The following is a 14,904-nucleotide window of genomic DNA, read 5'->3' as shown; positions in this document are numbered from 1 at the left end:
AATGTTGATTTTCTTCCAAGCCATTAATATAGGTACCTAGATTAAAATAATTATGTAAACCATGCATAATCGCACAAATTAATACTGTTTCAAGATAGAGCGGGTTTTCGACAATCCGTTTTACCAGGAAATTTCTCTTTCCACCGAATTCCTAATGCATAACTGAAGTGATACACACCTCTATAGACTACAACTCCCTCGTTTAAATGTAAATACATAGACATGAAGAAATATGTCGTGTATTATACAAAACTGCTACAAATATAATGAAGTGTCAGCGAGACCTTTAACCGGATCTAGTCTAAAAACATATACAACCCTTTCCTGTAATGTTCTGCAGTACAACCTGACGACAGATCAAAGGGGAATAAATAAACAAACCACCAACCCATCATCCACGAATCCCATATATGTGTACACAAATACGAGTACCTACATACGTGTACATGCCATATGCAATATACGTCATAGCGATGTAGGTATGCCATCATAATATACGTAGGTGTATTATATATACAATTTCCACTAACCGAGACGCTGAACGTCTTTGACATAACCCATCACTATTTCATTTTTAACGGAAAAATAAACAAAATAAAAGGGACCTTATGTCGTTTGGTTTTTTTTTTCATTATTATCATTTTTATTATTACTTCGATAAGCAAACAATGAGAAAAATCATCACGGCCGCAAGAACACGCACGCGCGCTTTGAACACACGTTCGCACGACTTACACGTAACGGGAATTCTCGCATATACATAACCATTACACAGTACGGCGGACACGGAGGCACATTATGTAGGTACAACACATATTATAAACATAGTTCGCATAATCGTCTAGCAATATAATATAGTGTACACAATAATATAATTTATAAATAAAGATAACGGAATGATGAAACGCAGTAAGCCAGGCATTGGGGTGGAATATACTATTTGCGTCGCAGTATAAAAAATTAAAGTTCCTGGCTCAGTAAACGTGAAATAACAAGTCGTTGGAAAATTGATACACACTCGTCACAATGCATACATATACTGCTATATAATGGAGTCGTCGTAATGACATTAACCAAATGAAATCGAATATGACGTTAAAACACTCAATGCCGTGTAGCGGGAAAGACTCGTCTGATGTATAATATTAATGAATATACAACAAACTTGACAGGATTCTTAGAAGAGGAAAAATACACGCGTGGTTTGGGTTCGTGTTGTTTTTTGGCTTCGATTTTTAATTATGGGTATATATACATTCAGTGCAAACCCTGAAGATTTATTTTCTCGCTAAAATTATGTATGGTAAACTCTAAATACATAATATTTGCCACAAGTGTAAATATACTACTTAACACATATTATTACAACTGCATTAACTGTGTACCTACATTCATAACACAGTAAAATACAAACAATGTCCGTTAACGGACCCAGTTGTTATTACATGAAATCTATGAAATCGGAGTAAACAATTTAGTTTTAACCATGTAAACTTAACAAAGTTTTTACATGTACCATATATATCACATATCATTTTACACCATTGTATATTAAACTAACGTAATATCAAGTAATTTAACTTAAAAAAAAAGTTTTTTTTATATTAATTAACAAATGTACCTACAATAGAGTTCTGGGGTATAATATACTAGATCAATTAAATAACTATGCTAACACATTTCATACATTTACAACTAACTATTAAATATAATCAAACTATTAAGATAAAAATTTATAATTTTAAGAATTTAACTAGTATGTTATGATATATCATAAAAAATATGTTGGGTGTACTATACATTCAAAAGGAATGCACCTATATGAGTTTTGTATAATATCAAATTCAGTGGCGGCTTGAACTTTTTTTCCCTCGAATCACGTTTAATATTTTTACACCACCCACCCTAAAATATAGTTATTAGTTATTACTTATTATTGTACATTATCTGCTGAGTACACAAATTATATTTATTATTTATAATTTAATATTTAAATACCAACCTGCAAAAATGGTCCAATCTACCTTTTCCAACTATAAGACCTACCCACCCAACCACCCGTTAATATTTTTGTGAATCACGTGATTCAAATATACTCCCTTCGAGCCGCCACTGATCAAATTATTTTTCTACGAGGTGTGTAATTCTTAATAAACATTTACAAAACGTTGATTTAAAATGTGTTTTAATTAGTATATTACTGAAAAACTATTATCAAATTATATCTCATCTTACTGATAAACTTATATGGAGTATTTTGATGTTTTATTGAAATAAATTTGAGGTTAAATACAAAGGTAGAATCATTTTTTTTTTTTTTTTGAGACAGTAAACAGCAATAGGTAGTTGAATGTATTTAACTCAATCTATCACATTTACACTAAAATAATATATGCTTAAGAGTACGTAACAGTGGAATTTGTTGTCTCCTTCTTACCAGTGCGTAATATACCAAATTTACGCTCAGCAGAACACTTGTAGTTCCTTTAGTTTAAAAATTACAGTGAATCTGACCTATTATGAAACTTGATGGTAAGAACATTATCTGTGTTTCTACTTTGGTTTTTAAGATAATTCAGTTTTTAAGTGAGTTATGAGCATTTTTAAGTACTGTATATTATATGCTCATAACTCACTTAAAAATTGAATTATCGTAAAAAATCAACGTACAAACACAGATAATGTTCTTACCATCAAGTTTCATAATAGGTCTATTCATTGTAATTTTTAAACTAAAGGAGCTACAAGTGTTCTGCTGAGCGTAAATTTGTTATATTACGCACTGGTAAGACGGAGACAACAAATACCTGCACTGTTTCATACTCTTAAAGATATAAACATCCACCAATAATAATAATAATAATTTTACATAGAACATATAATTATTATACACTAAGTCTTTGCAATTCAACATATTAAAAGTTTAACATTTTACGCCAACAATTACTTTTTTTAATAAGTAGATAGAGTTATCCCCACATCTGACTCAGTTAGATATCTTGGACTTGGACAAGCGCCTCACTTGGAATAGCCATATCCGTATAAAAATATATAAAAAATCAAAAAAAAAAAAAAATGAATCAGTATTTATAAATATAGCTTGTTTCGTACAACTTCCAGTCAAGTGCCATTAGTGGGTGGCTTCTTACTCATGTACTCGTGTATTATTGTAACCCTTATCAAATATGCTAATTGTGTATAATTGTACAGATTATAATAATTATATATTACTGTGTAAATAAAAAAAAAAAATAAGTAGAGTATAAATTTATAACAACTAGTGGTAATCAGGCAAACAACGCTTTAAAAATGCATAATGTAACAACTAAAAAAGAACCCAAAATAAAAATCCATTCGATGTAGGTATAATACCATACATAAATAAGAAGATAAGTACACAAGATGCAATAATGAATATTCAATGTTCTTCAGACAATTTATATTATTTATTAAGCAGATGGTATTTTGCAGCATTGAAAAAAAAACAAAGCAAAAAACTACCTATTTTAAACAAATGGAAATTATTTATTGCCGATTTTAGTGGAAGAAAAAAAACAATAATTTCGAAAGCGTAAAACACCAAGATTAGGAAATAGGGAGGTCCGATCAAATCATTGGTAACCACTAGTTTTCACCAGGCATGTTTGCAATCGAAACCAGTGATTTCTCACGCTCACTATGCGTGTTCCGCCAGTGGCGGGGGCGGAGCAATTCAAAGTGACAAATACATTTTTCGTACCAGCAACAAACAGCTAGACATAGGTACTCTCGTCTTTTTACATTTTAAAACAAAACAAGACTTATAACATAATGCACGTTTATATTTCATGTACATAATATAGGTACTTATATATAATACATTAAACATCATATTTAACACAATGTGTCGATAGCAAATTAGTATTTAACAATATCAATAAAAACACTACCAAAAACCTATTGTTAAAAATATTATAATAAAACTGGTTTTAAGTAATATTGTACAATATTTTATACAACTCTATTTTCAATTAAATCTCAATATAACAGATCTTACTATGTCGATACCGTTGCGGTTTATCGCTTAAACTTAGCCCCCCCTTTCCACTCTCCTACTACAACGAGGATAATACAGTCCGAAAACGCTGCAATTACACCCGAAAGATCGCCGCGTCACGGTTGCCCGACTTAAACATCGCATACAGGTCGACAACCTCCACAATATATAATATGGTCGAACGGCGGCGATGTTCTTCGCCACGGCCGCCGTGGGTCGTTGACGCGAGTACCTCTCACACACGCACAATGCAATAACAAAATCCGTGAACAACGATTATTTCTTTTTAATATTTTTTTTCGCGAATAAAATGATGACCAAAAAATAATAAAATAAGTATACCCGGAATACTGATGAGTTTTAAAATTATCTTATTCTTATTATAAGTGGGATAAGGGCGAGTTATACATACCATACGAGTGTGTATGTAGTGTGCATAAAAATAAATTCTATTATGAAAACAAAAAATAAAAGACTATTTTTCGTTTACTGAAATAGGTATATTTGATTCATTTCCGTTTTTTAAAACTTTAAAACGTTATGAGTGGATTTCCCAAAAACTAAACCTCGTTTTCTTTATACACACGCATGGTTGCAGTTAACGATAAACCTCAAAGGGCCCATTGTTTGGGGACGATGATAATATCAGCGTGTGCGTGATATCCCCAAGACGATGATTCGCAAATAAAACAAGAGGAAAAAATCAAGCGTTTTGCAGTTTTCTTACTAACGACCCGGTCGCCGGCACCGCCGCCATAGTGTAAAACCGGTCGGTGGTCGCCAGTGGCCAATAAACATAACGGGTCAAAGGAAATTTTCAATCCTCTAGTGGGTCACTCGGATCCTCGTAAAAAAGACCAATGGCTTCTACACAACTGAAGTTTTTAACACAACAAACGTGTCGCGATGGTCTCAGGACGACATTATACAAGCCAAAAGTCGTTAAGGGCGATTTCGTTGTTTTACATGTACCTATTTTAATAATATATGTATAAACTTCTAAATGATAATATGCTTTTTTTCTCCAACGTAACTACGAGTACATTATTTGGCACGTAAATACTAAATGCTCGAAAATAACGTTCTCATATACTACACAGTACATAGTTTGACGTTTCACTAAAAAAAACTACTCAACTTGTTTGCATTCGATCTGAACCGTGAAAACAGACAATTTTAATTACAATTAACGCAAAAGTTCTATACACTAAACAAAACATTTTATATGAAATACTGTACTTTAAAAACTGTTATATTACTACTTTTAACACGCGAACACGATATTACACGTTATTTATCTATCATGAAGTGATTAAGGAAATATAGAATGCTTCTCTAACACCTATAAATGAGACACTCAAAAAATAACAGGCAAACGAAAGAAAACAATATATAAATTGAATCAAGATATTATGTATCATGTAATCGTTTCCTATGTTAGGAACTATTAATTTACAGTATAGCATTCAGATTATTATACTTGATTATAAGTTGTAAGAATTTAAAAAAAAAAAGCTGCAAAAATATAAGTAAATTCATGAAAAGGAGTACAATTAAATTAAATTTTACTAAATTAAACGTAAACACTAAAAAATAAATTAGCCATCGTGTCTAATTGCAGCAACAAAACGTCAAATCCAGCGTTTTTCATTAGCTTTAACGATTTTTATATGAACAAGCATTGTAACTACTACAAGCGATACACACGAATCAAAAAAAGAAGCGAATGAGGGGAATTTCGCTAAACTACCAAAGTCTGAACGAGACAACATTCAGAACCCTACCATTATTAATTAATTGCATATCGTTCAGTTTAGACTGATTTCGTGTATATACAGGAATAAGACGGGCTTTAAACACCAAAATTATTAAAGAATGAACATTTTTATCACAAAATATATGATAAGAAAGTAAATAAAATTTATACTACGTAATACGTAACGTATATATACGTAGTACGTATATAAGTCTGATTATGTTATCAGCAAAAAATATTCATGTAAAAAATATTTAATAAAGCATCATTTACTTGTTCCTATTTAATTACTAATATTATGCCTATGTATTATGAAATAAATTTAAGAGACATTACCTAATATGATTTTAAATTTTCGAAAGTCATTCACGATAAATTTATTAAACCCTTGTGCTGAAACGTACAAAAATATTAAAGATTATAAATCACGAGGCAATCGTTTATATTGACACACTTGAAAGCGATTCGCCAAGGACATAAATAGACACCTGAGCGGAAACCGTCATGCAGAACCACCCTTGCGGGGCATGACTAATGATTAATGTATGGTGAGAACGAATTATTAAACGGAACGTGATCCGCAGGAAATTATTTGAAAATAGACAAATTGAGTTCATAAAATGTAATCTAAGTAGAAAGAAATGAGAGGTTTTATTATCTTATGAAAAGTGAAATGGTCCAAATCATAAATGATGACAACTCATTGGGAAATAGCCAAACCGCAAAATTCGTATATAATCGTGGGTTATTAAATAGAAATTTCACAATTGCATTCTCCAACTAATAACTACAAATACGATGTGTTATAAACTATTTGAATATAATAAAGATATTGACTTTAAATAGAAAATATTTTTATTTATTTTTTTGTATATGTTCATTGAAAAGACTTCTTGATCTTCGTCAATGCTTATCGTAAGTGGGTAGTAGGGAGATTATGTGATCTATTTATCTATGTATTATCATTATATGCATGATACTGCCCCTTCTAAAAGAGGAGACATGTGCGGTCTTCACTCCCAGTAGAGTGGGACCTAGTTGGAAACCGGATGACGCAATCGGACGACAGCGCAAGGATTTGGTGATTCCGTAAAACTACACAAATTTTTTTTTTGTACTTTGCTATGAATCGAACCGATGACTTTTTGAGTCGTAGTCAATTGCGTGACCACTGCGCCACTACGGCCCAAATAGAAAATATAATAAAATAAAAAAAATATTATGACACACAAATAACTACAACAACTATACCTAATATGAATGATTCGAATTATTTAGTTTTAAAAACAATACTAGATAAAGTTTGAATTATAGTTTTAAATTAAAATTGGTTTGAAATAAACAAAAAAAAAATATATAAATTACAAATAAAAGTTTTGTCTAATAGAACAATAAAAATTAATAAAACGTTTAATATTCAAAATTTAGAACTGAAATTTATTTTACTATAAGTATTATAGGTAATGATTTTTAAAATATTATTTAGCTACTAATATTTTACAGAATATTCGTTATAATTATATTGTAGGTATTTTTTGTATCTTACAAAATTACGGTCGAATCAAAATATTTTCATTTCCAGTGAATTAAAATTGTTTATACATATAACATATTGAACAAAAAAATATTATTATTACTATTATTTATTGAATTAATTAAGTGAAAAGAGACAAAAAAACCAAAGTTACTTTTAAAAAGATCAACATATTGTTCATAAATTTAAAAACAACATGATAACATTACCTGCTCTACTTCATAATTTTAAATAGGTAACAAATATGTAACCTTTATAAGGTATTTATGCAAGAATTGTAAGCAGAGCATACAAAGATTAAAATTATATGTATGTATAACAGCTGGTTTAAATGCCTAATAGACGCTATAATGAAGTAAATAAAATAATTATTTTTCAACAATATAATGAATTAACATGGATAACCAATTAAATTTAATACTGATTCTGTGGATACAGTGATAAAAAATAAGATAAAATTTACTACTAATCCAGCTCAATATTTTCTACTATTTGGCATTATTTCTATCGCACAGATTTCAAATCTATCAAATGAAAGAAATTCCCAACATTTTTATCCAAATCATACTAAATAAATAATAAAGTTATTGAATAACAGTTTTTTTTTTTTTTTTTTTTTTTTGATGGAACAAATTGTTATATCTTTGTAATAATATTACCTATAGTAGGTAATATATAATTACGTTATCAACTTCCAATGATAACATCGATTTTATTTATAATAAAACTCAAATAAATCTGGTTTTCATCAAAATAAGAACTGTAGACTATAATGCATTTTTAATGACAGCTAGTATAAACTCAATACCCTCTAGGTCTCTATTGTGCACTATTAAGATTTACTTTAATATACGGATCAATAGTTAAGAATCCGTGAATACAGAGGAGACAAATAATAAATGAAAAAGTCATTATATAATAGTCTATTGATTTCAATTTAGGTATAACAGATTTACTCTTAGATTAAATTATGTCTAAACGATTAAATATGTCTACTCCATCTATAAACGTAGATATTATAGCATTGCATTTAAGGATAAAACTTTAAATAGCTATAGTAATTGTCGAAAGTTTCAATGTGATATATACCAAAAATTTTAAAATATAATCACATCGTACCAATAAAATTCTATACATACTAAATTTTTATTTTTTATTGTTAATACATGGAATATATTTAAATTAAAACGTTATATCTTTTATTGAAAGACCTAATGATGTATTTAAACATTTTAAACTATCGTACATTTAACTAAAACTATAGATGGTTGGGTGTTAAAACAAATTTAAAAAATATACCCGCCCATTCAAATATACAAGTTCACACACCCATCCCCTCAACACTTACACACACACACACAATTCCAACCTATATCTACCCTCGATTTTATTAGTATTTGGGTCGACACTGATTGATCGACGGCGTCCGATCCCAAAGATTTGTTGATTTTTTTCCACCTCTCGCACACGGTTTTTGTTCGCTCTTCTTCACTATACCACACAAACACACACACTAACTCTACTTCCACGCACTTTTTCTCCGTCGCCGTTTTATTATTAGTAGCGCTTTTTTAAACGATGCAGAAAGGTGTGTACGAGGGAAAAATCTGGCCGACCGACAACAGGCCAGTCAAGGTGTGCGGCGCCGTTCGCACCCTGTCTACGCGTGCCAACAACACCGGTGCGCCCAGCAACGGCTATACTCTCTCTATTAATAACCCCATCTCGTACATGCCGCCGAATTCCACATAATATTAACATCCGCCACACCACCAAGAGTAAGAGAGACAGATCGAGAAAAATAGAGCAAACAAGACACGCTGACAACTCCGACGACCCAATACTTTACTATGAATCGGGCGCGCGTACTAAACACCTGATGATGACACGGCCAACTCCACCAGAAAGTACACAGAAGATAATATAGCTGTGTACATAGTGACGTTGTTATAATGGCTATATTTATGACAAAACCCCGACGCCTAACCATCGTTGTCTACCTCATCCATCACCTTCCCCTCATACTCGTCCACAAACACCTCTGGAGGAGAAATCTGCGAGTGGTCTAGGGAACGGGCGCGCGCGTACAAGTGTCAACGTACTCTCCCGACGCCGCCGTTGTGTAACAATAGCGAGTTTACGATACCGTGGCCGGCGGCATGACGATCGGCCGTCGTGTCGGCGGTGCGGAACAAATGTGTTTAGGTATGTATGCGCATGCAGTAACGGCGAAACCGTCTTCTAATTGGCAGCGAAAAGTACGTTCGCTTGTCTGCCCAACAGCAAACCCACCACCCAACCACCCACGCTAAGTACACTACCACCACAAACGGCTATCTATATACATCACCACTACCACTACTCTATATAGTGACTATATCATTACACGCCGACGACATAGTCGTCAACAAAGATTAATACGCGGCAACGGAGTAGTAGAACTGCGAAACAAGCTTTCGCTACCGAGTTTGGTGGTGAAGTGGATAGGTGGAAAAGAGAAGGACCTTCTCCGAACGCTCGGAAAATTCAATTACGTAATATACCTAGTTTCCGAAAACCACAAAATGCAATAATTCCCTGCGCATAGGGACAAATGGTGAGTCGCGTATTATTACTACTCTCCCCTCGTTAGACTTGTGATTTATGTAAGATTTCTCGTGAACCACTAAACGATTTAATGTCACACCGATTAAAGCTGGAAAACTTTTATCGAGCTTGGCTCGTTCGTTAAGTAGCGCGTGATTTGATTCGTCAACGTGTTTATACTCGATACTAGTTTAGTGAAAATAATAACGAATGCATTGTTTTCGAATTAAAAATCGTACTGTGTACAAAACTAAATTAACAAACACGCGATTTACTGAAGTTATTTAATAAAAATTAATTTGGATAAAATAATGAAATTAATGAATTTAAATAGGCAGTGATGAGCTTAGTATAGACTTAAACAATAGTATTGACTAAATGACTAATGAATCAGTAATGATCAATGCCTAAAGAATTAGTATTAATCAAATAATGTGTACCTCACCTTCCACAATATCAAAGTAAAAGTAAGCCCCATGTAAAATTAGATAAGAAAATAAATAAGACAGAAAAATACATAAGATTATGAAAACATATGAATACAAATTAACACTAACTAAGCATTTCTAATCAAAAACCTAAACTCTTTTAACGCGTGTATACCACTAAAAAATTATCTAGTGTAATGTATGAAAAGAAACACTGTTATTACTATTTAAATATACGTATTTACATCAAAATATATAATTCCTTTGAAATATGAGCGTAATATAACTCGCATAAATGCATAATAATAATTCAACAGATATCTAATACCTACTTGGCATAAATTATTTAAATTTTAAACACAACTCATTGTTCCACTTTCTCATTATTCCTCGTTGTTATTTAACTAAATTATTAAAATAATGCAACAATATAATAATTAAAACATGTATTATCTTAGAACATAGATTAGAGGATCAAAAAAATATACGTACCTACTAATTTTGTAGCAAAATGGCAACAAACAAATTTAAAAGAAATAAAATTAGAACTTTATTTTTAAAAATTACCTTTTTAAAATTCCATCTATAATATCTTAATATTTAAACATTAAAAATGCTGATATCGGGTTAAAAAAGAGTTGAAAATATACCATTCGTATTTAAAAATAATCAAGTGTATTTCAATCTACAAAATCAGTACGATATACAAGTATATGTTTTTAAAGAGTTCATTAGTGATTTCTTATGTTTAACGAACAAAAAAATCAACTCTTTGACCTGTAATTTTATCCATCCCAAGAGAATCGAGATCAATATCCGTCACTTTTTGCTCGGACTATCATCATTCCTTTACTAACGGCAATTTAAAGCAACCCCACCCGTGTGAACGACTAACGCTTGCGTAAAACCTAATGTCGTTATAAAAAAACTCATGATAAGATAGTAAATTAAACTTTATCTCAAAAAATAAATAATTGACTATATCAAAATAATGCAAAATTTCAATGGTAAAAATCTAACACAATTTTTAAATAAATTAAAATATAGAATCATTTTTTACAACATATACTTGAGAAACAAAATGTTTATTTTGATGTTAATTAGTGAGTTTTCATGGTATTTAAAAACTAATATATATGTGTGCAAGGAACATCATCTCGATTACGCACACAGAAATATTATTATCAAACAATATTGAAACCTATATATACATACCAGTAAATTATGTCAAAATTCATTATACATACGCCATATAATATACACTAAAATGAATTATAAAATGTGTAACACCATTTCACAAATTAAGAGTACTTCGTTAAGTTTTAATAAATGTTTGATTTCCATCCAAACACAAAACAAAATATTTGATCGACGTTAATACAAAAACCAAAAACCAATAACACAAACACAAACATAAAACGCTTATAAAAAGTCGTCTGAAATATGAACGATTAGATTGTCACTGACAAGAGTATTAAACCTAGAAATAGTAATAAGTATTTGTTGCTACTAACATTTAACACATCATTATACCTTTCATTTTTGTTTAATCAATTAATAGAAGATTTTTGGATTAGAAATCTAGAATGTATTATTGAAAATATTACTATTTTAAATTTAAGATCTGATCAGTGATCATTATTGCTATTTTTTAACCTTGTAGAAATTATAATTGCTCAAACACAATTCATTATCGTTATTGTTAAATTAAAATTGTAATTAATTATGTATAATTAAGTCAATTTAATGGTTAACCAAAATAATAAATTTAATATTGTCAACGAAACTCGTCATATGAAAACAAACCAAAATATCGGTTGGACGCCAACTTAAGAATATGTAGTTCATGAGAAGGTATAAACATCTTACTATTTTTGTCAGAGAAAAAAATGCCCAATATTTTTCCTGTATTTCCCACTGGCAAAAATTTCACTTGACGACAAAATATTTACTACTATGCTGGCAACAGCAAGTGTGAAGGCTGACATATTTATATGCGTATAATAAAAATGCTTATTGGCGAAAATTTTAATGCTTGGCACGAGTATATTGAAAAAGAAAATATGTAAACATAAGAGTTCGATAAATCGGATAAAAAGTGTGGAATTAAAAATAATAGTAATAATACCTAGTAAAAATTTTTAGAATAAAGCAAAATCAAGGTATACATATCAAATTGTTCACATGAATGCATATAAATATTTCACATAAAAATGGAAATTATTGGCAATATAACCACTGTAAAATCTTAAGGTAATAATAGGCAGTATAAATAAATAATAAATGTTGTATACTATATTGAGCATTGAGAAATGAGAATTAATTATCTTGTTGTTTTGAAAGAGGATTTTAAAAGATTAAATTGTAATTCGTTCGAAATTTATCAGACCTGTGCTGGATAAAAAAAACCCGTCAAAAAGTATTTTTTTCATATTACCACACTTTCTAATATTACTTATCGGCAGGTTCTCCAGACAATGAAATCATGGTCATCGCTCAATAAATTTAATAAATTCTGTGTAACAAATAACAATATGTCAATATAAATACATCAATAGATATGATTAATAGTAATGTAATACAAGAGTACCTACATCTCAAATACAATAATAATAAAAAAATATTAATAACAATTTCAAATTTAAATTTTATTAGTATTTTACAAGTGGAAATATGTATGCAGGTATATTTGACAAATTACAATATTAAACTTTTATTAATTAATCATTACTTATAATACGGTTCGACTGAGATACATTTCAACAAAATAGTTTAGGGAAGGGTATGTAATGTATCGAATGAAAGAAAAATCATTGTATCATAATATTTCACCATTTTTACTAGGAAAAAAAACATTTTTTATGACTGAATCTACTGATTTCTTGGCAAAAATAACTAGTACGTACATAATATATATAGTTAAGATTGTTAAACCCCGTTAAAAAAGTTTAACATGCATGAATTGATTCGCTAAGCATTCAAAACCTCTGACCTATATGTTTGAGTAATACGAAGATCAACCATCCCTTTTTCCATTTACATAAAAAAGTACCATATACATTAAATTATTTTTAACCTTTGTACTGTATTATTTTCCAATCATTTTTTTCCAACAGTATTTTCCTGGTCGCCAATAAGTTTTAGCACTAAGTAGTATTAACAAATTGTAATATAAGATCTTGAAACCAATCGAATGTAGATAATTAAAATCAATATATTGAAATTGTCAAAATATAATAAAACCAAAAAATATAAAATATCATCCATCGAACCAAAATCATAAAATTGTTCTCATATTAGAAACTTCACGAATTTAAAACTTAATCAAACGAACAGAAGTAATTTTTAAAAATATAAAATATATTAAACCTATTTAAAATAAATAATAGAATACAAACTGATTTATCGATGCTTAAGGGATTTGGGGGGGGGGGGGGGGGGGCTAGAAACTTTGGCTACGCTAATAGTATTAAATTATGTTTCTATGTTAAGATCTTATGATAAATACAATTAGTATTCTGAAAACGATTCAAACGTGTCGCAGAATGTTGACATTAATCAACAAAATGTACTTCTTCTATAGACCTTAAAAATTAACAAGTAATATCAAATCGAAAATGTGAAAAAAACGTACATTATTCTGATTCAAGTATTATATTATTAACTTTTTATTTATTAACACAAAAGTGAACAAATCGTATCGCATGAACAGGTAGCGCACAAAAATAACAATCGTAATGGTCACATGTAATATCTGAATGTACCTAATACCTATACAGTTTTAAAAACATAATACATTCAGTCTCTATAAATAGTATGTAATTATTTCTTCAGATGCGAACAGTACAGCGGCGTAAAACACACGATTTAACTACACACACTACACAAAATTGCATACACATAACCCCTTAATAAAAATATAAAATATTACTACATCTAATATTATAGACATTCAATCATCAAATGCGTAAGATTTAACTTTAGTACTTTCATTTGACTTTTTCACATCATACCAAATAATACCGGTGTCCACTAGAGTAAATACACCTGTATATTCATTACGTGTGGTATACTTAATAATATCTATTTATATATGAATAATTAAACGAAATCCGAAAAAAAAAAAACAAATGGCGCGAATGACCGTTTTGCTAATTGATAGGTTGACGAACATATGGCAATCATCACTGTGCCGTAAACCAAAACGAAAATGCGATTACTTAGTTCAAGCTTACACTACGGTCACAGATGTACGACTAGTATAAAATTTCAGCTTATAGTCAGATGCATCCTTGAAGTTGCCACTGAAATCAGAATTACCAAGTACCGGTTGTTGCCATGGTTATTAATTACCAGCGTAGCGGTAGATAGAACACCGTCTATATCATATTATTTATCATATTCGCACGGTGGTAACCACGAAATTTTCCGTCAACCAGTCTAAAGAAAACAGTCATTATTCTGTGCAACGCATGACTTTCAACAAATAGAAATGAGTTTTCGAGACGAATTATAAACTCTGTTAAAATCTTATTCATACATAAGAATCATATTATCACTTATG

General features: G+C 30.2%; 1 protein-coding gene across 2 annotated transcripts in view; it reads right to left on the bottom strand.

The window, feature by feature from the left end:
- Positions 1 to 14,904, bottom strand: part of LOC107173099 (pumilio) — a 108,153-nt gene that overhangs the window by 64,498 nt on the left and 28,751 nt on the right. The window lies entirely within an intron of this gene.

Source organism: Diuraphis noxia, unplaced genomic scaffold (genome assembly GCF_037042655.1).
Source record: "Diuraphis noxia isolate RWA-SAM2 unplaced genomic scaffold, SU_Dnox_SAM2 contig0002, whole genome shotgun sequence".
Classification (NCBI taxonomy): domain Eukaryota; kingdom Metazoa; phylum Arthropoda; class Insecta; order Hemiptera; family Aphididae; genus Diuraphis; species Diuraphis noxia.
The sequence above is the reverse complement of the archived record's forward strand: the minus strand, read 5'-3'. Positions and strand labels throughout refer to the sequence as shown.